The 26,788-nt window shown below is 46.4% G+C and overlaps 1 protein-coding gene across 1 annotated transcript in view; it reads left to right on the top strand.

Moving 5' to 3' along the window:
- STRA6 (signaling receptor and transporter of retinol STRA6) overlaps window positions 1–26,788 on the top strand; it is a 391,584-nt gene that overhangs the window by 76,620 nt on the left and 288,176 nt on the right. Inside the window, exon 2 of the mRNA XM_078685067.1 lies at window positions 6,849–6,982. The gene's annotated coding sequence lies outside the window, so the exon portion shown is untranslated. The remainder of the gene's footprint in view (window positions 1–6,848; window positions 6,983–26,788) is intronic.

The following is a 26,788-nucleotide window of genomic DNA, read 5'->3' as shown; positions in this document are numbered from 1 at the left end:
GTAGCCAGCCAACTACCGGGATCTGCAACGCATCATCCGACGTGGAGGGCAAATGTTCCTTTGCAAGACTGTCTCTGGTCTTTTGTAGATTCTGTAAAACATTGCAATGTTAATCTGCGTCAAAGGAAGTGGCGCGAACCACACAGTCTAGACCGTCAAGGTCAGGGACGTACATCTTGATGCCAAAGAGCATTTCGTATGGGGTCCGCCCACCCAGAGACCTTCTAGGGAGATTATTAAGAGCACGCTGCACGCCATAGAGGTGAGCCAGCCAGTTTCTGCCAGTGCCTATAACTCGGGCTGTCAAAGATTGCTTTAAATCACGGTTCATTCGCTCAACTACACTGTCTCCCTCAGGTCTGTAGGGAGACGAAAACTTGACTTGGACCCCCAACGAAGTCATGGCATCCTTATACGCCTTAGAGGCGAAAGCCGGACCCTGATCCGAATGGAAGGTTCCACAGGCAAAAATCCCTATAAAGACACGCAAATCTCTAATGACAGTCCGTGAATCAGCGCTGCGATGTGGCCATACCCACACAAAGCGTGTGCATGAGTCAACTGCTACTAAGATGTACTTATACGCAGTATCAGATGAAAAAGGACCGCAGTGATCTAAATAAACACAACCTAGCGGTTTATTAGAAATGTACAACTGAGTCTGTGGCGGCCGCGTAGCAGTCGAAGGTTTAATCTGCTGGCATATGTCACAAAGAAGGACATAATCACGCGTCTGTTTGTACAGTCCCCGCCACCAGAAACGTTGTTGTAATTGAGTTACAGTGGCCGAGACGCCCGCATGCGCAGACGCCACACCTTCATGTGCCGCTGTAATCAAGTCTGCTCTGCGATCCGAGTTGGGAATCAGCCGTTCCCCAACGTCAGGAATTGTCACAAAAGGAACCTTTTCGGGACTTAAGTGGTATTTGTACTTCGAAGGGAATCCCGCAGGATGCTTACTTCCCTTCTCAGAGGCAGCAACTGCTGCCAAGATGTCGCTATCAATCTTGGTTTTTGACCTAGTAACCGCTGCAACTAAGAATGTAGATACTGCTGATTTCGCTGCTTCATCAGCAAGCGAGTTGCCAACAGCGTGAACTCCTACGCGCTGATGACCGAGAGTATGAATCACATAAACGAGAGGCAACATAGCCTTAAGCTCTGCCACTCGAACCCAGATCATTTTGTGTTTTATTGTGCTACCCTTGGAATCATGAAAATCATTTTGAATCCAAAAGAACAAGTTTTCATTGTAAGACTGGACACAGTAGTAAGAATCACTTACAATCAGAGTAGAAACACTTGGATCCGCGTACTCCAACGCTAGTAAGAGAGCACGAAGCTCCGCCAATTGTGCGGTGCAATCGCCCAGGGGCAACGTGTGCACTTCCCTGGATATGAACTCATCATTCAACATAGCACCGACCACAATGGCGCATGCGGAAACGTAGGCATGTTTAGAGCCATGCGCAACCTGCGCCGACCCATCAGTGTAAATGATGCAATGGAAGTCCTCCAAAGGTTGCATAGCCAGAGGAGCAGGATGAACAAATTCATACTGCAAGTACTCCTGCGACCGTAAGGAAGCGTAAAAAATAAACGTGACATCCGTGGATGTCAATGACGCAGCCCACTGAATCCACCGTGGGTGCAAAGCTTTTGAATTTGGTACACTGGCTTTTGTGACTGCCTCCAAATGAGGACAGGGTGTTACCACTAACATGCGCTTCCCCTGTGACAGAGCTCGTTCTTTAAGAATCGCCATCTGTACAGCAGTTAAAACTTTCTCCACAGTGGGAAACCGCAATTCAGCCGAAGTGTACAAGTGTGACTTGTAAGCAATAGGTACTGTGTCACCTTCATTAAAAGTCAGGTACATGAAACCCACCGCCCCTGGAATTATTCTTATCACCAGGTTGGTGTGATTATCACGGGTCAGTAAGTATTTAGAAGTGAGCAGATCAGCCTGCAAAGATTGCAAAATGGCCGAATGCTCAGGCAGCCAGCATGATTTTGAAAAAGTTGGTTGTATCAAAGCATACAAAGGCTTGATACGCTGGGCATATTCCGGAACATAAGTTCTGCCGAAATTCAAGAAGCCCAGCAAAGACTGTAATTTTTTCAGTGTTGTAGGAGCGCGCAACTGTGCGCATTTCTCCAGGAAGTGAGGAGCCAATCCTCGACCTTCATTGTTCAGCTCATAGCCGAGGAACAACACTGTGTGTTCCGCAATGTGCGATTTTGCAAAATTAAACTTGTAACCCATATCTGCAAAGTTACAAATTATTGAATTCACTCGACACAGATGCATCCAAATTTCGTCGTCTGTGAGATAAATGTCATCCACATAAGAACATGCATCTGGATCGATACTCTCCAATAGAGTGACTATTCTTGAGGTGAAGACTCCAGGACTATTTTTGTAGCCCATCGGGAGTCGCCAGAAGCGTTTTTGCACACCAGCGGACGTAAAACTTGTCCATTGGGAGCTGAAGCTATCCAGTCTGTGGGCATAAAAACCGTTGGATATGTCAAGCGTTGTCTTGAAACGCTTATGCACTAGACTATCCACTAGCGCAGAGCCGTGAGTATTCTGTACTGCACAGTTACGGCAATGCGAGTTCAAATGCCGGTAATCCAATACCAAACGATATGATCCGTCAGGCTTGGTCACAGTAAAAAGGGGATTATTCATCGGTGACACACACGTTTCAATAACTCCCTGATATTCCAATTGTTCAAGGATTTCTGCGACGGCAGCTTTAGCTTCACGCCGTATGGGATATTGAGGCTGAGGCTGCGGCTCAGACCGCAAAGGAATTTCGTGGCAAGGAGACAATTTATCCCAACCACATTGGTTGCGGTACAGAGCCGGCGCAAGAGCCCGAGCCCACTCTTCTGCAAAATGCTGCGCATGCTCAGTTGAGACAGTGTGCGTGAAACTGGGAAGGATTACCTCCTCCCCTCGCGGCGCTGCGAGCACAAAAGGTGGGGGCCAGTCAGCCTCAGAAAGCAAAATGTCGTACGTAGACGAAAGGTTCTCCCAAAATACCCCTCTGACAGTACGCTGTATGTCACCTTCAATTAACAGGACAATTTCAAAAAGTCTTTCAGGGGGAGCTAGTCTTGTATCGGCTGTTTCTATTACAACGAACACTTCAGTCGCTGTCACCCTCAGTAGTGGACGGAGCGCCTCTCTGACTATGGTTATCTCCGCCGCGCTGTCCAGCAAGGTCAGAGCCCACGTCAGATTCCGAAGCCGCGTTCTCACTATCTGTGGCATATCGATGCGCCGTTAAGGCTGCGACTTTCTTTTTCGCAAACTGCGGTCTCTTTGGCGTAGAATCCTCCTGCTTCCATGCGCCTTCTGTCTGGCGGGGCTGGCCACGTCCCTGTTGGCCACCACGTCCCCGTCCGCCTCCTCCTCCACCGGTCTTCTGGGCCGATGAGTCCTGAAAGGAACGAGGAGAGCTTTGATCAGAAACCTGAAATCGATCAGGTGATTTAATCATCGCGCGATCGCGCAAATCATAAACTTTCTCAGCTGGCGCAGGGACTTGTGTTGCAGGATAAGATTCCTGCGTTTGCTGCTGTTGCTTCCCCTGTTTCTGAGGCCAATTTTGTTTTTTGGACTTTGGTTGTACATCTGCCGTAGCAGATTGCACTTGTGGTTGTTTCTTCTCCTTAACCGCGAAGTACTTCAAACCCTTACTTGTGCGACCGATAGTTTTATAAGCGGCCACCACAATCTTCGCCAACTGGCGGGGCTTTTCGGCATCGGGTAACGCTGCCAGTGCATTAAAAACCTGGAAGTTCACTGCATCTCCCTTGATGTTGGAGAGTATGAGATCACTTACAATCTCAAAAGAACCACACAGGTGCATACCCAATTCAACCGCTGCCTCAGGACCGTGATCATCCTGAACACGTTTTATGATCGTAGGCAGTACAGCCATAGATGGGGTGCCGAAACACCTCGCATAAACAGCCGCAAAAGTCTTACCCCAACTTTCACAGTCAACGAGCTCGGGAGTGATATCCTTAGGTAAAGTAATCGTCAACATTCTATGTTTGTCAGCAGGAGAAGAATTGGGAAACACGGCTTCCAGTTGGTCAAATTTCTCGGCCAGCCAAAAAGGAAAATCATCTTTATTATCAGGGCGTTGACCAAAAACCGAATTTACCATAACTGGATTGAGCCGTAAACCACCACGTTCCGTTTGAGCGGCCGGACCCCCCGGGGGACCACCCGGGAGATGACGACCTATGTATTGCACTAGTGCACGAATCACGGAAATAGATACAACATGTAACCTGCGAATTTCCTGAAGGGTACAAGCGCCGTGATTCGGGTGCGGGGTAAAACCACCCAACGCAGGCCAGTTAGTACCTGGAATCGAGAGTGGACCTAACCTCGCAGCGGACAAAGAGTGGGGGAGGGCGCCATCAAACCAAACTCGATGCTGCCAATGATCAATCGGTATTTCCAGTGCCCTGTACGGTGTATATTCAGCCGGGACAGCCGAGGCGGTGTAGGAGTGGAACAAACCAGAAGTTGCGTCCACAGCCGGAAACGTAACCCAAGAGTAGAACAACTCGTAAGGGAACGCCGGATCTGCACACACCACGAAAATCACAGCCATCCCATCCACCGGGACTTGGTACGTCTGAAGATGGTTGCGCACCGCCACGCGACTATGCTGCGCAATGGCCACCGCCGCCATGACAACACTGGAAACAAGAAAATACAAAGAATACTTTGTAGCACAACTGGGTAGTAATTCAAAGAAACCGTTTAAGAAAGAATCAAGCTTGAATAAGACCTATTTCAAAAAATAGGTAGGTTTCACCGACACCCCGCTTTCCGGAAACGGAGGTGAAGGGGTTAAGGTATGAACGATATACTACTCGAGTGTCATGATATAAGACCACCGAAAACGTTGGGCGCCATGTCGCAGGGTTTCTGTTCTCACACAGAACTGTGCACAGAGGAGTGGAACCTCGGCGAATTAGGGTGTCCCAAAACTCACCTTAGTATCCAACTCACCCCTTACCGAGCTAGCTACAGTGTCTCATTGGACATATCAAACTCCCAATGTTTAGACAAACCAGAACATGAACTTACTGTACCTCAGGGTACGTGGAACTCATGAACACTCTTTCGTTATATCATCATTACAAACCAGAACATGGAGTAAAGAAGACACATGTGCATTTGAAATGTTTATTTACTAATGCCGTCTTCTCAGGCGCAGTATCTTAGATAATACAAGTATACTTATTATCAGTAGCAAAATTACCAGCATAGTTACTAAGACATAAAAAGCGAATGGTGACAGCATGTTAACATACTGTAATGAATAAGAGTTAACAACACTTATATCTCACACACCCTAACACATATATTATATTATTAGCTAAGAAGGTCTCTTTGGGTTGGTTTAGGGCGGGCCCATACCTTAGTGTCCTAGCATGAAGGAATCACATCAGCATACACCAGCTCTCTCTGCATGTGCACCGCATCAAGTGTGTTCTATGTGCCTCGTGCAAAGCAATATCAATCCCGCCTGAAGCCAGATTTGGCAAAGGCTGCACTTGTGTTATGACTATGAAGGCGTGGAGATCAGACCTCATAACAATTCCATATCGTGTTGTTCCTGAAACTTCAGCACTCTTCGTGCAGACATAGTTTATTAAGCAAAGCTGATATCAGAGCAATAACATATTATTCTCACATACACCACGGCAAACTACTAGGTTGAAAGCTAAGTCAACAATTAAGTGTCGTGTGCAGAAGTTGCAAGAAAGAAAAATGGGGTTTAAACCTCAAATGTACCTATGCTAACTTAACACGATATAAGGATATACAGGAGCTATATGACACCAGGTAGGGCTCATTTGATATCTCTACATTTGCTTTCATATCCAAATGTAGGCGATTTGGGGGTTTCCAGCAATCTCTCTTCTGTATTTCGGAGTATCCACATAATTGTGTCACAAGCCAATGATATGTGCAACTAGCGTGAGCTGAATTGCTTTTCATCTAGCTTTGCGTTATACAAAAGCCTCTACATACATACATAAAACATTGTCAAAGTGTACCATGAAAATGAAAATATACTGCATGTCGGTTTGGATTGAAACCTGACTTAAAAAAAACTTAAATGGAGAAGTAGGGTTTTTTTTTATAGCGCAAACTAGACCGGAAGATATCCGGTATCACAGCGCTTTACATGAGGACCAGTTTCGTTACACAAGACACATTCATTTTTGTTAGGCACCGGGAGATTAAGTTATTTGCCCAGAATCACAGGATGTTGAGCGTCGTTGCCGAAACTCGAACCCAGCTCCCCAGCTTTGAGGTCGACCACTCTGATCTCCAGCTACGAGGTCGACCGATCTAGCTGTAAGGCTACATCCTCTCTGTTTACAGGTGATGTGGCCTGTTTCTTAGGTAGATAGATAAACAAGCTCAGGGCTGGATTGACCATTAAACAAAATAATCAAGTGCTTATGGTATCCAGGGAAGGGGGGTACCACAACTACAGAAACTTTGTGTTGACAAATGTATCCTGGATCATGTGGTGCAAAACGGCAAATGGTGCAGCTGAACCTAGAAAGAAATTGGAAGTATACACACATAAACATTATTTTCCATCTTACTTTAAGTTTTGTTTCATTTCGAAAAATACAATTTTATTTTACCGTTTATTTTTGTTTACATCTTGAATTATATAAATATGGGGGCATCAAATTCGATCGTGGATACGCCGCTGGTGAAGTCATTAGACCGTATTTGTTTTTTTAACCTGATCTCTCAAACTGTGATATTTTGCTTTTTTCCACAGGGCAGTGTCTTATTGTGCAGCCACAATCGGTTCTGCTACCCGGGCTTGTGGTTCCTGGCGAAATCCTGTGCATGCAAAGTGCGCTCTCTTTCGAAGGTTGGCAGTTTGATGGTGCAGGTGACGTCATCGATGAGGTAATGCATTCTGCTTCTAGAGATGAAAGCTCAGATGGTGTCATCGCTGCCCGTTTGGGGTCCTGTCTTAGTATGTTGTTGCATGGCCGCGACGTCACTTTGGGACACCGTGCGCTCTATTTTTTGGAGCAGTCATAGTTGCTTACTTTCAAAAAGCTGCCTATATGAACAGGACAACACTATTTTTCATACAACACAAGCCAAGTGTTTTTATTTATTTTAAAACTTCTGCCTTTGTCCTTAAGGAGGACTCTTTTCTGTGTGGACACTTTAAAAACGTGTGTGAGAAAAAAACGACACAATCCGAGTGAACTCTGAGACCTCCCCCCAGACATCACCCCCCTCCTCCCAGACAGGAGATAAATCCGATCTGTGTTTTTAGGGGGGGGCGTGATTTCTATTCTCCCCCCGAGGTGTGGGTTTGTTAACAGAAGGGCATAACGTGTGTGGTATTTGCTTGAGAAAGATCTTGATCGATGTTTCAATAAAACACCCAAAATCCACTATAAAAGTTTCAGGGCGGGCTGCAGGATTACTCTTCAGACCACCCTAGCCCCTCCCCTTTCCCCCCCACCCACCATTTTGATTTCCTTCCCCGGGGAGTGATGGATTGTGAGAAAGGAAGAGCTTGTTGGCGGGAATCTTTAATTGAGACCATTAATTACGCTGCAGAGAGGGGTGCTATCATCACAAAGCCTGACCCTAGCGGAAGGCTGGCGAGCGCTCCGTGGGCAGGGTTCACCTTTCGAAGGGGCAGAGGGGGCGGTTGAGGGGAGGGCAGGGGAACCCAGACCCTTCTCAAAAGAAGATTTCATACACCAGGGGGAAACAGTCTCGGTTTCTGCACACAAGGTACCAGCTCCCCTGAGAGCCAAGCCAGCCGAGCCTGAACACCCCGTGTATCCAGAGGGGCTGAACAAGGGAGACATTCTCTGCACAGGAAGGGGTAAGAAGACGCGTCAAATCAAATCAAGGTTAGATTATAAGGTCAGTAGGCCTTGGACAGCAGCTATCCGGCAATCATGCATTATATGAAAAGTGGCAAACTTTCCGAAGTTTGCACATTTTTTGCCTTCGGAATATCTGCATGAAAATCGTGTCTTTTGCAATTATGTATTGCCGAATGTCTGCAAATGATACGTAAATGGTTCTGCAGAAGTTATTTTTAGCATAAAAAGTTAGTGTCCATCTTTCCTCTGCAATACCTTTCATCAGAAAATGGCTCTCCAACTACAAAGTTTTAGAGAAAGTAACTCATGTAATAACACCCTCGTGGTGTATCCCACCTGAGAATTCACCAGCTGGGAGCTAGTGAGACGTCTGGGCGGGGAATGGTCCAAAAGGGGCCAATTCGTATGGGAGTCATGTGGTTACTCTGATTTTCCTCAGCAGGTGCCCATTTTTAATGGCATCCTCTGGTTCTGACTCCGAACACAGCAATATCCCAGCATCCGATCCCGGCATTACCGAAAGCCAGGTGATGGGTAAATGTGCACATGAAATACTGATATAGGAATCCCGAACCTTTGTAATGTAGAGAAAAACTTAAAGTGAGAACAGAAGTCGTTGAAACCTCACCGCATGACAAAAGAACTCGAGAACATCGTAAACTTCTGTTTGCAAAGAAACACAAACTTTGCATTCACCTGTTATATAGCACCTCTCTCCTTAGTGTGCTATATCAATGTGTAACATAAATATCTCTTGTGAGGGGGTGAGCATACCATCCTTGAGTTTACAGTAGTTCTTTAAATCTACTACACCAACTACGTAATTACGTACCCCCTATTTGCACAACCTGTCTCCTAGACGCACAACCGATGTATCCCTTTTTTTGTGGCCTTAACCAGCAGAGAGAAACACACACGTACAGATAGCAGGTCAGTGTCCCTAAAACGTTACCAGGAGAGTTTCAGATATTGACAGAACTGTACAATATAAACTCTTGGGTTACACAGATCACATTGATTCAGGCCAAAGAACAGAGCTGTCTCTCAGTTTACACCTTTTTGACACGCCTTTTTGACACGCGTATCATTGCTGTTTCTATTGTGAAGCGCTCTGATGCCTTCGGGTAAAGTCCGCGCTATATAAAAACGCATAAATAAACAAAAAATACAAATAAATAAACGCGCATGCTCTATGCAGGTAAGCAGTGCCTCAGGTTATCTTAGACAATAGAATAAACCTTCAGGAAGCCAGACTTACCCTTAGGGTGACCATGTGGTACCCAGCATTAGACCCATGTTACATAACTCCCACCAGCTCCGACGTGCCAGGAGGTTAATTTTCTGTCAGACCTGGTTTGCAGCCAGCATTTCAAGCCTGCTGTATTCTGGAAGTACATAGTTGTATTATTACAAAGCCGAAAACCTAGCGTCCCTGAATTGACTTCAGTTTTCAGGTCTGGAATGGTGTCCTTCCTTTAGGTGTCTCAGATCACACTGGGCTGTTTCGTCTCGTAGATGAGTGGTCTCATGCTTCTGTCCAGTAACCAATACTAGGGCTTGAGACTAGGTTATTCAGGTGACATGAATCATCCTTGGCCATTGGACAGCAAGGTCACACTTCATGTGACAATTCATACCCCAGTGTTCTAGAGCAGAGCTAGCCCGTGGTAACGGGTCACACTCTGGGCGTGTGCAGCACGGGCCAGCAGCTGGGCCTCACTGCAGAGCTGGTACTCCACAGATCCCAGCCCTTGGGGTGATGCTCTCTTGTGAATGACGTCTCTCCGGTTCGGTGCCAGGCTCGCGCCCTTCCCCTCCCTGATGCAGTCTGCAGCCACCTGCAGCCCCCCCCCCCCCTTCAGCCCTGCTGTGGTTTACGGAGTGCTACATTCCTGTACTGTGAAGTCACGGCTCCCCGGAGATGGATTTATGAATGAGTGCGGGCCGTGTCTCATTCCCAGTAATTAGTACCACCCTGCCCCGTCCCATGTTTGGGGCCCGGAAACTATAATAGAAATGTGCGCTGCTCCCAGCAGCTGGATGAACAGGGGAGGCTTGCCCCGGAAGTCGCAGTGAGTGCGTGTGCGCCGGACAGGTGCGGGAGAACACCGCTCCCCTGCCTGAGGACTGGTGCCCTGCTGTGGCGCCTGCAGCGCGCTGGCACGTGCTGCCTGCTGCCTATGGGAAGCAGGGTGCTGTGACTGTGCTGCTATGGGAAGAAGCGCGCTGTGACTGTGCTGCTGCCAAAGGGAAGCGGCATGCTATGACTGTGCTGCCTGTGGGAAGTGGCCTGCTGTGACTGTACTGCCTGCTGCCTATGGGAAGAAGCGTGCTGTGACTGTGCTGCCTATGGGAAGTGGCCTGCTGTGACTGTGCTGCCTGCTGCCTATGGGAAGCGACCTGCTGTGACTGTGCTGCCTGCTGCCTGCTACCTGCTGCCTATGGGAAGTGGCCTGCTGTGACTGCGCTGTCTATGTGAAGCAGCCTGCTGTGACTGTGCTGCCTGCTGCCTATGGGAAGCGGCCTGCTGTGACTGCGCTGTCTATGTGAAGCAGCCTGCTGTGACTGTGCTGCCTGCTGCCTATGGGAAGCGGCCTGCTGTGGCTGTGCTGCCTGCTGCCGATAGGAAGCAGCCTGCTGTTACGCAGCAGCAGCCTCGGCATGCCCTTGGATGCAGCTTGCAGTGAAGGTAGATTCATGCTTCCTGTGATAGGTGCTGTGTCGTGATGGGGCAGGTAGCGCACCATCACTCCTGGGAGGAGCAGCTGGAGTAACTTCATGGGCCACTGTGCTGTGATAGTGCAGCAGCCGTGCCTGCTGGCAGCTGCACACTGCTGATCCAGTGGAGGTGCCTGTGGAGGAGAGAGGTGGGTGCAAAGTACAGTGATGGTACAGTGAAAGTCCTTCTGATGTGATGGCAGTGATTGTTTGCTCTGTTGATGCAGTTGTGGTGGTTATGGGAGGTTATGTGTTTTAGCAGCAGATTTGGTGTCTATGGGGGCATTGAGCTGTGCTGATGCAGTTGTAGTGCCTGCATGGGACAATGTTCTATGATGGTGCAGCGGGGATGCTTGTTAAAGGGCAGAGCCCTGTGATGACTGAACAGTGGGATACACTGTTGTGATGGTGTACGTTTGACACACCGGGTAGGAAACGTGGTGCGACAGTCTTTGAACAGAGGTGGTGGCTGTCCGTGAAATTCAATGTGCTGTAATGTGGCAATGGATGTGCTAGTGGTGCCAGTGGGGGAAATGTGCAATAATGGCGACCTGCTGGTCCCTGTGGGATGAATGGTGCTCTAGTGGCTTGTTCAGGCCATTACTCTTTCATTGATGCTGGGTGTTTCTGTATTGCGTAATAATAGGATGCTGTCTGTGCAAATTCAGTTTGGGCTGAGAGTGTCCACGCCACCCTCCTCCGTCTACCAAAGGCAGACCTGTCCACCTTGTCTCTGAGTGGCCAAAGGCAGACCTGTCCACGCCTCCCTCCTCCGTCTACCAAAGGCAGACCTGTCCACCTTGTCTCTTAGTGGCCAAAGGCATACCTGTCTATCTTGTCTCTTAGTGGCCAAAGGCAGACCTGTCCATCTTGTCTCTTAGTGGCCAAAGGCATACCTGTCTATCTTGTCTCTTAGTAGCCAAAGGCATACCTGTCCATCTTGTCTCTTGGTGGCCAAAGGCAGACCTGTCCATCTTGTCTCTTGGTGGCCAAAGGCAGACCTGTCCATCTTGTCTCTTAGTGGCCAAAGGCAGACCTGTCCATCTTGTCTCCGAGTGGCCTAAGGCAGCCCTGTCCACCTTGTCTCTGAGTGGCCAAAGGCAGACCTGTCCACGCCTCCCTCCTCCGTCTACCAAAGGCAGACCTGTCCACCTTGTCTCTTAGTGGCCAAAGGCATACCTGTCTATCTTGTCTCTTAGTGGCCAAAGGCAGACCTGTCCATCTTGTCTCTTGGTGGCCAAAGGCAGACCTGTCCATCTTGTCTCTTAGTGGCCAAAGGCAGACCTGTCCATCTTGTCTCTTAGTGGCCCAAGGCAGACCTGTCCATCTTGTCTCCGAGTGGCCTAAGGCAGACCTGTCCATCTTGTCTCTTGGTGGCCAAAGGCAGACCTGTCCATCTTGTCTCTTAGTGGCCAAAGGCAGACCTGTCCATCTTGTCTCTGAGTGGCAAAAGGCAGACCTGTCCGCTTGCTTATCTGGCCAATAAAAGAAACACCCATGTGTTGACGGGTAGGGCTGTCATTCTTCAGTCAGGGTGGATTGGACTCGCCGGGCACCTGCACAAGTCGTACTAACAATTTTCAGGTCAATGTCCTCCATTTAACTATGCTGTTGACTGTGCAATTCTTGAGCCAATGGTTTGTATCACCGATATTCATTAACTGCACATGCTCTTGTTACACCACCGTGCCGGGTTTTGGTGCTCTGCTATTGTCACTCTGTGTAGAATGTAAGTCCTGCACTTCTGTACACTTACATATTTGTTGCACACTCTTCGCTGGCTGCAGTCTCTGCTATTTCTTCAACTTCTGTCTCGTCGTGTAACGGAGAGAGTGGCTACTTGCGACCAGTACATCTATGATTCTAGTTGTCACTTGTGTCTCTCTGCTACTATGTCTGTATTTGACTCTCCCACGTTATCGCAGCCGCGTCGTCATATGTCATTTTCTCAGGCTTGTCTCCTTGTTTCTGACTTGATTTTTATGACCAAATCTCAATGCAGCAATCTCGTTACTTTGTTGCCTTCGTGTTTTTCTGAAATCCAAGTCCTCCACCGTGAGAAATCTCACAGGCGGTGAAGAGATGCGAGGGAGCCCTGGTGCAGTGTAACAGTCCCGCCAGGGCCTTCATCAGGAGGCCACTGTAGCCTACACCACCCATTGCCCCTGCCAGCGCTACCAACGACAGTATCAAACCAGCTACTAAGCAGCACACTCCTACAAGTATGACAGTTGAGACTATTTCAGGTCCCCAAAGCTGTAAGATTAGCAAGGGCGGCAGGTACAAGTCATTTTTAACCTATATTAAATTTGTAAACAACTGTTGTGCTCACTCTAAATCAGGCAAACAGCCACCATGTGGCATATGGTCATGCCTGCCTGTGCTGCTAATTAAGTGCCAGTGCTGAGCACCGGAAATCACCGGCTCAAATTAAGCACTGATGTTACAGAGTATGTAAAAGAGTGCAACAGGAACACGTTTTTGCTTACTTCAAAATTCCTTTGTTACTAGGCCCTCGGGGTTCAAAGCAATGTTTCTATCTGTGATTGTTGAGACGTGGGCCTTTTATATCCAGTGTTTACCAGATCAACTGGGTTGAAAGTGGGCTAACACCAGAGTAAGGGTAGTCTAGTTTTCTTGTCTAAGATTTGGTAGGCGTGCAGCCACCTTCCTCCAGTGCTGGAGTTTATGGCTGGATTTTTTTAAAGGTTGGTGTAGTGGCTCTTAACCTGTGGTCCGGGAGCCCCTCGGGGTTCTGGGAAGCCTACTTATGGGGTCTACAACTTCTTAGAAAATTAAATAGTATTCGCAGCTTAATAAAGTGGATCTAAATAAAGAAGCAACATGTATAGTGGAAAATTTTAAAACATTCTGTAAAAGTAAAAGAATTTGAAATTGGAGACAAAAATTACCGTCTGCATCCTCAGATTGATTGATGGGAGCAGTACAATGCATCATTCATAATATACTGTGGACGATGAGCGGCCTGAGCTGAACTTTGAAAAGCTCTAACCTTCCTATTAAAATAAAAATTTAGGGGCAGATTTATGAAGGCCCTGTGCCGCCGGTGCGTCACTTTTTCCCATGTTAAAAGTGACGCACCGGCGGCGCAAAGCCTTCATAAATCTGCCCCTTAGGGTTTAGTTTTTTTTACGTGTATTGCAAATTAAATATAAAATGGAATCATTGTTTGATTAATGCTTATTTATGTATTTTTGTGTGTATTGTTGTGTGGTTCAAATCATCCCGGCTTCCAGTAAGACTCAGTGGGGTCCCCAGATTCCGAGAAGGGGGTCAGTGGGGGTCACCAGGTTTCAGTAATGATTAAGAGGGGGTCCACAGAAGTCAAAGGGTTAAACACTTGTGTAGTGTGTTAGTGTATGTGCACTGGAAAGTTTTATAGAATATCTTTATTGAGTCTCCCCATAGGAAATTTGAGTGCAGTCATTATTCTATGTCACCATTCATTTGTGGAATTCTTATCTTGGTTCTGTTTGTGTTGCTTGAACGATAGGAAAGAGTAGGGTAGTAGTACACTTGTTCTGATGTAGGCGATGGCATGGCATGGTTTATTTTTGAGGTAATGATTAACAAGAAAGGGACTCAGTTGTTCCTAGACGAAGAGTAATAGTAATACGGTCAAGAGGGGAAGAAAATTGATGAGGGGGTAGTGCTCAGTGGAGTGCTCCCCTGGGCATCCCATTAGTTGGAATGAATGGCCTCACACACTCTTGCGAGTGTCATGCTTCATAATCGGCCGTTGCTCCTCGTTGGGCAGGCGGTGCAATGTCCAACAGGCTCACCTCTAGGAGGGGCTCTTTATCGGAGATCTTTTTTCCAACAGCCTGTGGGTGAAGTGCAAGTGAGGGGCCAGGTAAGAGGTGGATAGTGTAGGTGGGTGTGTTAAAATATAGCAAGGGATACCGGAGAGCAATTTATTCTGGTGGTTCCCCTACTATAAGTAAAACAAGTGGGTGGCCTACGATCGCCAGAAATTAGGTTCTGTATCACGATCTAGGACTACACAGCGTTACGTGAGGTCAACCTGTTTCTCGCTTCTGCGGTTATGCTGCGATTCTTCAGGACCTTATCAAATTTACATCTATCACAAAGGGGAGACCTGAAAGTGTCAACCTGTAAACATCAATTTGTAACTGTTGTACTACCTGGGTGTAACCGCTCTTGCCTGGAGGAGACAAAAGGAAGAGTTACCAAAATACAAGGACAACAATTATCCATTCTTGACCGTGAGCACACTGTGATTAGGTGAAGAGAAGTGACTCGGTGTCTGTGGCATTCTGTGAGCAGTGACCTGTAAGTATCCACTTGATTCACATGTATCACAAGTCATCTCTATCACAGTGACATCAAGGGAGAGAGCCAATAGGGGTTTAATGGCTATTGGCTCTCTCCCTTGATGTCACACCTACCGGGTACTGTTGACACCTGTACTCCTTGACCTATAGGTGAGTATCCAATGAATCCGAGAGGGGTCAATATTTAAACACCTTGAATTGAATAACTGCTGATATCATGTTTTAAGTTTAGTTTTATTTTATTTTATTTAACTTTAGTTCATTTTATCATTATTATTTTTCTACTGTTCCTTTTGTCTCCTCCAGGCAAGAGCGGTTACACCCAGGTAGTACAACAGTTACAAATTGATGTTTACAGGTTGACACTTTCAGGTCTCCCCTTTGTGATAGATGTAAATTTGATAAGGTCCTGAAGAATCGCAGCATAACCGCAGAAGCGAGAAACATGTTGACCTCACGTAACGCTGTGTAGTCCTAGATCGTGATACAGAACCTAATTTCTGGCGATCGTAGGCCACCCACTTGTTTTACTTATAGTAGGGGAACCACCAGAATAAATTGCTCTCCGGTATCCCTTGCTATATTTTAACACACCCACCTACACTATCCACCTCTTACCTGGCCCCTCACTTGCACTTCACCCACAGGCTGTTGGAAAAAAGATCTCCGATAAAGAGCCCCTCCTAGAGGTGAGCCCGTTGGACATTGCACCGCCTGCCCAACGAGGAGCAACGGCCGATGATGAACCATGACACTCGCAAGAGTGTGTGAGGCCATTCATTCCAACTAATGGGATGCCCAGGGGAGCACTCCACTGAGCACTACCCCCTCATCAATTTTCTTCCCCTCTTGACCGTATTACTATTACTCTTCGTCTAGGAACAACTGAGTCCCTTTCTTGTTAATCATTGCTACGTGGGGCTCCGACTCATGTTGGACCTTCCATTCTAATTTCTTGGAATGGTAAATTGAGCCTTAGGATCAACTCTTGATCTGATTCCTCTACCCCCTTTTTTGATACATTATTTTTGAGGTAGTCTTGCAGTATGGCTGTGCTGTCACTGCAGGTGCGATAATTGTATGAGTTAGTGAGTTTGCTGCTGTGCTGTAGTTGCTGACCAGTAGATATGGTGGTGTTGATTGGGGTTGTCTGAAAATGCAGATATCTAGGTATCCAATGTTTCTTTGGTCCTGTGGTGTTGCATGATGCTTCAAGAAGACAACAGTCCGTGTTCATCCTATGCAGTAAAGAGGCAATGGTTTGCTCGAGTGATCCGAGGGCACTGCCTACTTGTCGAAGGTGAAAGGGTCTGTAGGCAGAGCTGCATTGGTATCTTGCTGGCTTAGTATTATGTTTCAATGTAATTTCTCCCTATGGAAAATGTTTTGATCCCGTGTAGTTGTGCTCCTTGTGCTAAATGTTTTTGAGATGTAGCATAATTGCTGGTTGTGGGAAATTATTTTTCAGTGCTGCGGTGTTAATTCCTGTTTTGAGATTTAATGCAAGGCCTGAGAATGCAGCTTGTGGAAAAGGGCATGGTCTTGAAGTAGAATTGTGCTGCTAAGTCTGGTGGTACATCTGTTCTGCTGTTAAAATGGCTTGTCAATTGGAGTGGTGCAGCTTTGTTATTTGTGGAAGATCGTTTATGTTTGGGGTACTTTGGTGTGCTTTGTGGAAGAGGTTTTCTGGTAGGGCATCAGTGCTACTGGTGCGTTCTAGTATTCGTAGACACACTACATCTCGGAACTGTCAACACAAATCAAAATAGTTAATCAAATCTAGCGTGGGTGTAGCAATGCCTTAATGACTTTATTAAATATCATTTGGCCAGTCCATCGTTAAAGGCCTATCTGTGGGGTATTTCACGAGCTGGCTATCTGGGGACTATTCATCCGAATACTAGTGCTAGTAATGCTCAAGGTGCTGGGTGCCATCAATTAATACCTTCTCAGCCTGATCCCAGCTGTCATGTCAGAAGCCACCATACTCTAAACAAGCATTAGAAATGCAATCGGGCTCGGATTTATTTGAGTTTGAGCTAATGGCATTGTAAATGCCAATGTCTTTTTGCCATGTGTTATGGAGTGTGTGCATGTGGTGTGTAGTGGAAGTATCTTGGTTGAATTGTAATTTTACCAATGGTGGCATGCTGTGCTTTATATGAATATGTTTAAAAGTAAAGTGTACCATACTGCGATTGCTTGGTGGAAAAGTGCACTGCCGGCTGGAGGTGTGTGTGCCTGGTGGAAGGGTGCACTGACGGCTGGTGGGTGTGTGCTTGGTAAAAGCGTGCACAGATGGATGATGGTTGTTGGTGTTTGTGCATGGTGAAAGCATTCATTGACGGCTGGGGGTGTGTTGTTGTGTGTGTTGTTTTCTGTGTGCTGGTGAGTGTGTGGTGGTGAGTCTGTGGGGGTGAGCCTGGGGAGTGAGTGTGGTGGTGAGTGTGTTGTGTTGAGTGGTGACAAGTGTGTGGTGTTGAGAGACTGAGGTGTGTGGTTTGTGTGTGCGTTATGTGTGTGTGGTGTATGTGTGTGTGGTATTTTCTGCACACTCACACACTGCCCCTACACATTCACACACTGCTCACCCGCACACTCCCAATGTCACCCTGCATAGTCACACACTGTTTACCCTGCACACTCATTCTGCACACTCACACAATGTGCACCCTGACACACTGTCTCTGCAGTCACTCTGCACTCACTGTCACTCTGCACTCACTGTCACTCTGCACTCACTGTCACTCTGCACTCACTGTCACTCTGCACTCACTGTCACTCATTGTCACTCTGCAATCACTGTCACTCTGCAATCACTGTCACTCTGCACTCACTGTCACTCTGCACTCACTGTCACTCTGCTGTCACTCTGCAATCACTGTCACTCTGCACTCATTGTCACTCTGCACTCATTGTCACTCTGCACTCACTGTCACTCTGCACTCACTGTCACTCTGCACTCACTGTCACTCTGCACTCACTCTGCACTCACTGTCACTCTGCACTCACTCTGCACTCACTCTACAGTCACTCTGCCCTCACTGTCACTCTGCACTCACTGTCACTCTGCTGTCACTCTGCAATCACTGTCACTCTGCACTCATTGTCACTCTGCACTCACTGTCACTCTGCACTCACTGTCACTCTGCACTCACTGTCACTCTGCACTCACTCTGCCCTCACTGTCACTCTGCACTCACTGTCACTCTGCACTCACTGTCACTCTGCTGTCACTCTGCAATCACTGTCACTCTGCACTCATTGTCACTCTGCACTCACTGTCACTCTGCACTCACTGTCACTCTGCACTCTACTGTCACTCTGCACTCTACAGTCACTCTGCACTCTACAGTCACTCTGCACTCTACAGTCACTCTGCACTCTACAGTCACTCTGCACTCACTGTCACTCTGCACTCACTGTCACTCTGCACTCACTGTCACTCTGCACTCACTGTCACTCTGCACTCACTCTGCACTCACTCTACAGTCACTCTGCACTCTACAGTCACTCTGCACTCTACAGTCACTCTGCACTCTACAGTCACTCTGCACTCTACAGTCACTCTGCACTCTACAGTCACTCTGCACTCACTGTCACTCTGCACTCACTGTCACTCTGCACTCACTGTCACTCTGCTGTCACTCTGCACTCACTGTCACTCTGCACTCACTGTCACTCTGCTGTCACTCTGCACTCACTGTCACTCTGCACTCACTGTCACTCTGCTGTCACTCTGCACTCACTGTCACTCTGCACTCACTGTCACTCACTGTCACTCTGCACTCACTCTGCACTCTCTACAGTCACTCTGCACTCACTGTCACTCTGCACTCACTGTCACTCTGCACTCACTGTCACTCTGCTGTCACTGTCACTCTGCACTCACTGTCACTCTGCACTCACTGTCACTCTGCACTCGCTGTCACTCTGCACTCGCTGTCACTCTGCACTCGCTGTCACTCTGCACTCGCTGTCACTCTGCACTCGCTGTCACTCTGCACTCACTGTCACTCTGCACTCACTGTCACTCTGCACTCACTCTGCACTCACTCTGCACTCACTCTGCACTCACTCTGCACTCACTCTGCACTCACTGTCACTCTGCACTCACTGTCACTCTGCACTCACTGTCACTCTGCACTCACTGTCACTCTGCACTCACTGTCACTCTGCACTCACTGTCACTCTGCACTCACTGTCACTCTGCACTCAGTCTGCACTCACTGTCACTCTGCACTCAGTCTGCACTCACTGCCACTCTGCACTCTCAATATGCACTCTCAAACTGCACTCTCAATCTGCACTCTCCACTCTCAATCTGCACTCTGCACTCTCAAACTGCACTCTGCACTCTCAAACTGCACTCTCAAACTGCAATCTGCACTCTGCACTCTCATTCTGCACTCTCAATCTGCACTATCAATATGCACTCTCAATCTGCACTCTCAAGTCTCATACTGCACTCTCAAACTGCACTCTCAAAATGCACTCTCAACTCTCATAATGCACTCTCAAACTGCACTCCCAAACTGCACTCTCAAACTGCACTCTCAAACTGCACTCTCAAACTGCACTCTCAAACTGCACTCTCCACTCTCAAACTGCACTCTGCACTCTCAAACAGCACTCTCAAACTGCACTCTCAAACTACAATCTGCACTCTGCACTCTCATTCTGCACTCTCAATCTGCACTATCAATCTGCACTCTCAATCTGCACTCTCAAGTCTCATACTGCACTCTCAAACTGCACTCTCAAACTGCACTCTCAAACTGCACTCTCAATCTGCACTCTCAAACTGCACTCTCAAACTGCACTCTCAATATGCACTCTCAATATGCACTCTCCACTCTCAAACTGCACTCTGCTCTCTCAAACTGCACTCTCAAACTGCACTCTCAAACTGCAATCTCAAACTGCACTCTCAATCTGCACTCAAACTGCACTCTCAAACTGCACTCTCAACTCTCATACTGCACTCTTAAACTACACTCTCAAACTGCACTCTCACACTGCACTCTCAAACTGCACTCTCACACTGCACTCTCAATCTGCACTCTCAAACTGCACTCTCCACTCTCAATCTGCACTCTCAAACTGCACTCTGATTCTGCACTCTGCACTGCCCGTAGTCCCATCACACGCAGGCGGCTATGCCCGAAAACAAATGGAAGCGCACTAGCTGGTAAAACAGTCCTGAGGGTTAATGCTCCTGCTGCTGAGGTATGGGTGTAGCCTGCAGGTCTCAGGGAAGAATCCAATGGACAAACCTAGGTGAGAGATTAAATACAGTCTGAGATGTAAATGTAAACCTGGAGACCAGGCAGGCTGCGTGCAGCAGACCTGTGGCAGGCTGTGTGCAGCAGACCTGTGTGAGGCTGTGTGCAGCAGACCTGTGTGAGGCTGTGTGCAGCAGACCTGAAGTCAAGTAAAGCGGATAGTGCAAGAGTAAGACTGGAGTCAAACAGGGTTAAGGCAAAGCTGGAGACCCGAAAGGGCAAAGTACATTAAAAAATAATCAGGGGAATAGAGAAACATGCAAACCTGAGGTGTTTTCAGCCACCATCATAATGGAGGACAAAGCAGAAAAGACAAAACTAATACAGAAATAGGGGGATGCCCATGTGAAAATAGACTGCGAAAATAAACTTCTGATTCGGAGATTTAACCAAACATCTGATAGTTCCCATGTAATAAGCTGACATGTCACTAGCAAATATTAGACCGAGTTATACATTTACAGAGTAGACTGCTACTTACTTTTCTTGGACTATTAACATTCAGGCCTACATTAAAGAGAATGTATGTGCCTGGGGGCTCTGACAATAAAAAAGAGTTTAATTTTTAAAGAATTGGGAAGCACGGAAATTCTCCCCATAGCTTCAAAATTATCCAATCCAAAGTCTCGTGTGACAGCTCCGCCCACTTCCGGCTTTTTAGCCAACACCGTGGCGCAGTGTGGTTCCTGGGAGCCCATGCATGGGTGTCATGTGGCCCCGTGTGTTGGCAGTGACTGTACCCACGTCCAGGTTTTGCAGACCACAGCACCAAGTAATGAGAAACTTTTAGGCCCATATTTATAATGAAAAAGTAGAACTGCAACCCCTGCACGCTTAGTGCTGTCCAATCAGGAATGGCTGAACGCCACCTTCTCTATAGAGAGTCAGCTGAGGGGGCTCTGCAACATTTACCAGGAGGCTCAGTGAACTGAACGCTCGCTGCTGACAAATGCAGTGCTCTGCCTCTGAAGGACATGAATGTAAACCCCGGCAAGTCAAAATGAGGCTCCCATGCTTGCGAGATCAGTAAAGTGAGTATCCTCAATTGGGTCAGCGGAAGCTAGGTCCCAGAATCCACTGCTGCTGCCTCAAAATCGAGCGCCTCGAGCCAACCCTGGCATGGAAACATTTGGCAGCGCTGATCACTCTGCGGGAGAAAAATGCACGCATTTTACTAAGAACTGTGGCTTCTCCTCGCCAAATGTCAACACATCTTAAAGTGCCGTGTGTGTGTGTCGACAACCCTGGGCCCTATTACCTTTTCCTGATTAAACAGAAGTGGCACAGAACGAGGTAATTACACAGCAGCCGGACTTTAAAGCGAACTGGAAGTCTCGGTTAACCGGGGAGGTGCTTTTAAGTGCCCACAAAATGATGCTTATACATCTGGCGGTGAATGGTGCTTCCTTCAAAAGTCAGCATTTCAGCGGGCGCAGCGGCCCCCACCTCTTCCCCTCCACCTCTGCTTTAAAATGTGCAAGATGGCGGCCGGCCGGCGGGATGTGTCTAACAAGGCGCTCATTGTCTCAGACAGGTGTGAGATTGGAGCTGAGCCCCGGCCAAGGGCCGGGTATCAGCGCCAGCAGCGCTGCGAGCCGAAAACACGCTCCCGCCATCCAGTAATACCACCGCAGCCAGCCAGAGACTCAACAATTTAAGGCTTAACACACACACTCGCACACACACGGCATAAATCAGACGGGATGGAGCAGCCAGCCATTGGCTTCTTGGGCAGATGCCTGCAGACAGTCTGTGCGCATCACACCCGGCCTGTTTGGGTTACTGGGAGCTTTTTATGTAAGATGAGAGGGGCTGGGCGGCGCAGCCTGCTCAGACAGATGGTGAACGCGCCCGGCCATCTGGATTCACTTACGGAGGCACCCTGACAGCTCCTAATTATAATTAATGTTCTTCTTTGCGCGAGCACGAACGAAAAATGCCCAAGATGGCGGAACAAAACTACATTTACCCTATCACTTCAAGCCTATTAAAACGACAACACAACGAAGACGAATCACTGGCCAGATGACAGAACACAGTAAGGAATGTGTGGAATTTGTCTCGCCAAAGCCCTAGGAGATACTTTTTTTTTCTCTTCTTTAACATTAGGATCTCGAAACTCCTCCCACTTACGTGGGCGGAGGCCTCGCCCTAAAAAAGGGAAGGTTCTATTTCTGTTACTCTCATTCTCCTTTCTAACCGCAGGCAGGCAAACAACGCTAATCTTCATAGCTAAGCAGAGATTTGTGGTTAATGCTGCAGTTTTGACAAGTAACCTTTACACAGCAGAAATTAAGAAGAAACTGTTTATACTTCTTTGGACTGCTCATAATTTACCTGTTTTAACTATACCATGTTACAAAGCCCTTCTATTGATGGTGGACAAGCAAAGTTTCTAAAGCAATTCATAACGCTGTACTATTGTAAGTACTCACATCAGCCAAATACTCTACTGGTGGATGATTCCTTCATCCCCGGAGAAGTGGTGTATTTTCCTGGGAGATGAATCCTTCATTAATCGGAAAGAACTATGATTCATAGGAATCAAAGTTTATGAGACACGAAGAAGCTGATGGGTCATCCTAGAACCCAGTTATTGCCCTCCACAATGCCGATATGATGGTTGGGGGATCCCTGTTGTTGGTCCTCTTGAATCCAGATCTTTCTAAGGAATTTCCTACCAAACAAAAATACAAAATATTGCCTTGGCCTGTAAGCAAACTAACATGCATGAAATATGCGAAAAAAGAAGGAGGACCAAGTACCTGTAATGTAATAAGAAGAATTCTTGAAACTAAAATGCTTTAAAATTGATTGACCTTGAAGCAGTGTTAGCTAGCAGTCAAACTGTCTCTGACTAGGAATAAGTGCTTTTAAGGTATTTTTTTAAAAATAAAATAAGCTTTTAGAAAAAAAATCAACTTCAGGACTCTGTGGTAAGGGGCTCTGTGAAAAACCACCATAAACAGCACAAGACCGGTTGAGCACTGCAGGAATCAACGTTATGAATGCGGCAGTGCAACACAGTACTATGCAAAACAATTCACTAACGCTGACCTCTTTTCTAATGACAGAGTAACAAATGCTGTCAGCATTTTCTGGGGCAACAGTTTGTGCAATGGGCTCTTCCAGGTACAGTACACATCCTCATAACCGAAGGTTAAAGACTCAGATCCAGGAAACACCAACTAACTACTGGTCAATTTCTGGTCAGTCGGGCATGGTAAAGATCAGGAAATCCGGGATTTCCTTCAATCTGTTCTCACATTCAAAGAAACAACTCCTGCAATGGAGTACCGAGACATCCCTATGAATATTAAAGAAGAACTACTCACCTTAAAGAACCAGCCCCCATACCGTATACTGATCATCTACGGCCACTGCATGACATCAGATTTTATTTCTTTATTTATTTATTTTATAGTTTTATAGAGTACGAACCAGACCCATGAGGGTATCAGAGCGCTTTACAGGATTAAGGGTGGTATACAAAGTGTTAGGAAGGGAGGGACCAACTGAGTAAAATAGGTGGATACATTATATAAGAAAAAAACCTGCAGTCTAAAGTCCTGGCTACATATGGGATAAAAATTAAAACCGGTAGATACATTATAAAAGAAGGCACGCAGTCTCAACTCTTGGGTGGGATGCCCATGAGTGCAGGAATAGGTATCATCCGTTGAAGCCGCGGATAATGCCGAGGTTGAGGGTGGAACATGTCGCTAAGGTGATTGTAATGTATAGGTGTAATCCATATGTAATCCAGAGATGGATGGATTACATTATTTTTCTCTGACACTCTAGATGACCTTCAGAATAGTTTGGGTGGGAGTAACACTTGTGTGTTTAAAGTTATTTTCTTTTTTTTCAGATTAAATCATCTAGTCTCCTGTGGTTTGGATCCAGGGTCAGCATTGTACCCAATCGCTCCACCCCTATGTGGTTCTCATTGACCACATATTAGATCGACTTAGTTGCTCCTATCACAAGTGCACTGAGGACATTTGGCATGTCACATGGGATCTGGGAAACCACCACCTTGCACTGCTTGTATGCTTTCCTCTGATCCAGGAGTGGCCTGGGCTTAGCTGGCCTTGCCTCAGTCGATCTAAAATAGAAGTGCGGCTGCTCAGACAGGGTGGTACCATGGAGCCTGCATTTCGGCCTTCCCCAGTGTGCACCAGCTCTTCCTCTGTTCATTACCAGGCATGGTCACTTTGCTCTTAATACAATCTAAGTGAAGTTCTCGGGCCTTACAGGTGAAACATCTTGCCTCTCACTCACTGATCATAAGAGCCAGCCTGTCTTCAATGGAGTTTAGAGGAGGTTGTGGTTCTCCAGCATCCTCCCAACTAAATTCATGACAATGCAGTGAGGAATTGTTTATTCTTCTAGTTCAGGGGTTCTTAACATTTTGGCATCTGTGAACTCTCACTGAATCACTACTGGATGTTCGGGACCCCCACCTTAGCAATTCTATGATTTGAACCTTAAAATAATACACAAACATACAGAAGTTAAGTTCAGACAAAACAATGCAGCAATAGAAATGTTAATTTTAATAGGAACATTGGAGCATTCAAAATGTTGTTTTCATTATAAGAGACAAAGTGATCTGTTGAAAGACAGCGTATCATTTTGTCTTTTTTCGTTGCTACAAATGCATTCTCTCTTTTTGTTGGTATTCATCAGTGCTTCAATTGGGGCCACAAAGCATCAATACTAGATTCACTTATCTGTTCTTGTTCTCTTTCTACAAATCAATTTAAGCAATTTCTAAACTCCAATTTCAAATTCCTTCACACAGAGCATTTTGAAATGTTTAATTTGGGCTTTTTTAAGTATATATACTTTATTAGTCTGCTAATATTATTTATTTTTCTAAACCGTTGCAAACCCCTGATTAATCATCAGGGACCCATTGGGTCCACGGACCACAGGTTAAGAATCACTGCTCTAGACTATCTATTAGAAGAATCATGCTGTGTTCCTAAACACTCTTTTATATTACTTGAGGTCTTAAATATCTAATCCTTAAAGCACTGACAGCTATGGAAAAACGAGATCTACTGTGTTATCTCCCCCTTATTCTAAATTGATCAGTTTTAATTAATGTTGCAGCAATTTTATTTTTCCATATATATATATATATATATATATATATATATATATATATATATATATATGTATGTATGTATGTATGTGCTCTTTTTTGGGAAACGATTCGAGGATTGGGATCGAGTGTTGTGGATATATATATATATATATATATATATATATATATATATATATATATATATATATATATATATATATATATATATATATATATATATATATATATATATATATATATATATATAAAAGGGCTCCCAAATCGATTTTTTCTCCCAGGAACCACACAAATGACTCGCACACCAGGGTCCGTGTTAGAATTGCGTTTATTGGCGACGCGTTTCGACCAAACGGTCTTTTTCGATATATCAAACGAACCCTTCCAGCAGGATACCAGGCAGTACCCCCAAGGGAGAAACGGACACTCCAAACAGGACTTCGTCTTGCAGAATTCTTTATTGATTTAACAAGTGAATCGTGAGGGTCTCAATCTGACGCGTTTCATATATATATATATATATATATATATATATAGTTTTATGTATTTGTAGATTGGAAGTTAACAGTGTTTTTCTTGCTTGAGATAGACACGTATGAATTGTGGAATAAATCAAATGCTGCCTCTGGAGGCAGCATAATGCATGCGATGAGGCATGCCCTTTTTAGATGGCAACTTTATTTAACATATGGGTAGATTTCCTTCTAGTTCTTACGGATTTATTCTGTAATAGGAAATGAAGGCCAGAAGTACTAATGTGTTTTATGGTTGCAAACCCTCTCATTCTCTAAAGTAGAGTGTGTGTGACTGCTAAAAGTTTGCAATTAGGCCTGCGTGGAGTTCTGCAACGAGGAACTCAACGAAGTGCTGAAAAAACCCTGCCGCGGAGTTCAGCGAGCGACGGAGTTTGGTAAGTTGCGCTGCTTACACTGATTTTTAGCGTCTGGAGTTTGTCCCGTGCTGTAAAATCAGCAAGAATGGCACTGCACGTCATGCCAGAGGGTGCTGCTTCTTTCTTCTGTTCGAGTAGATATTCTACTCAAGTGGCTGCTTCCTCGGCGCGAGTGGCAGATTTCTCAATGCAAGAGGTTGCAACCTGATGCGACCGGGCGCGTTGAGAAATCTCGCCGGGAGTAGGTCTGGCGTGATTTTTCTTGCGCGCGCTCACTGACTTAACATCGACGAGCTGCTGGGAGAACAAACTCTGCTCTGTGGCACTTTGTGGAGGTTTGTGGAACTCCGCGCGGAGAAGGCAAAACTCGGTAAACTACGCAGCAGAGCGGAATTCTGTGCCCAGCCCTATTTGCAATGTACTAAACCCACTTAATGGTTCAGAAAAGATTTTCTGAATTGTTAAATGGGTTTGGAAACGGCTACCGATTTGCAATTTGGAAGGGGTATGTATTAGGCGCCCCCTTCCAAAT

This window comes from Lissotriton helveticus, chromosome 3_2 (genome assembly GCF_964261635.1).
Source record: "Lissotriton helveticus chromosome 3_2, aLisHel1.1, whole genome shotgun sequence".
Classification (NCBI taxonomy): domain Eukaryota; kingdom Metazoa; phylum Chordata; class Amphibia; order Caudata; family Salamandridae; genus Lissotriton; species Lissotriton helveticus.
This window is presented reverse-complemented; position numbering and strand designations above follow the sequence as displayed.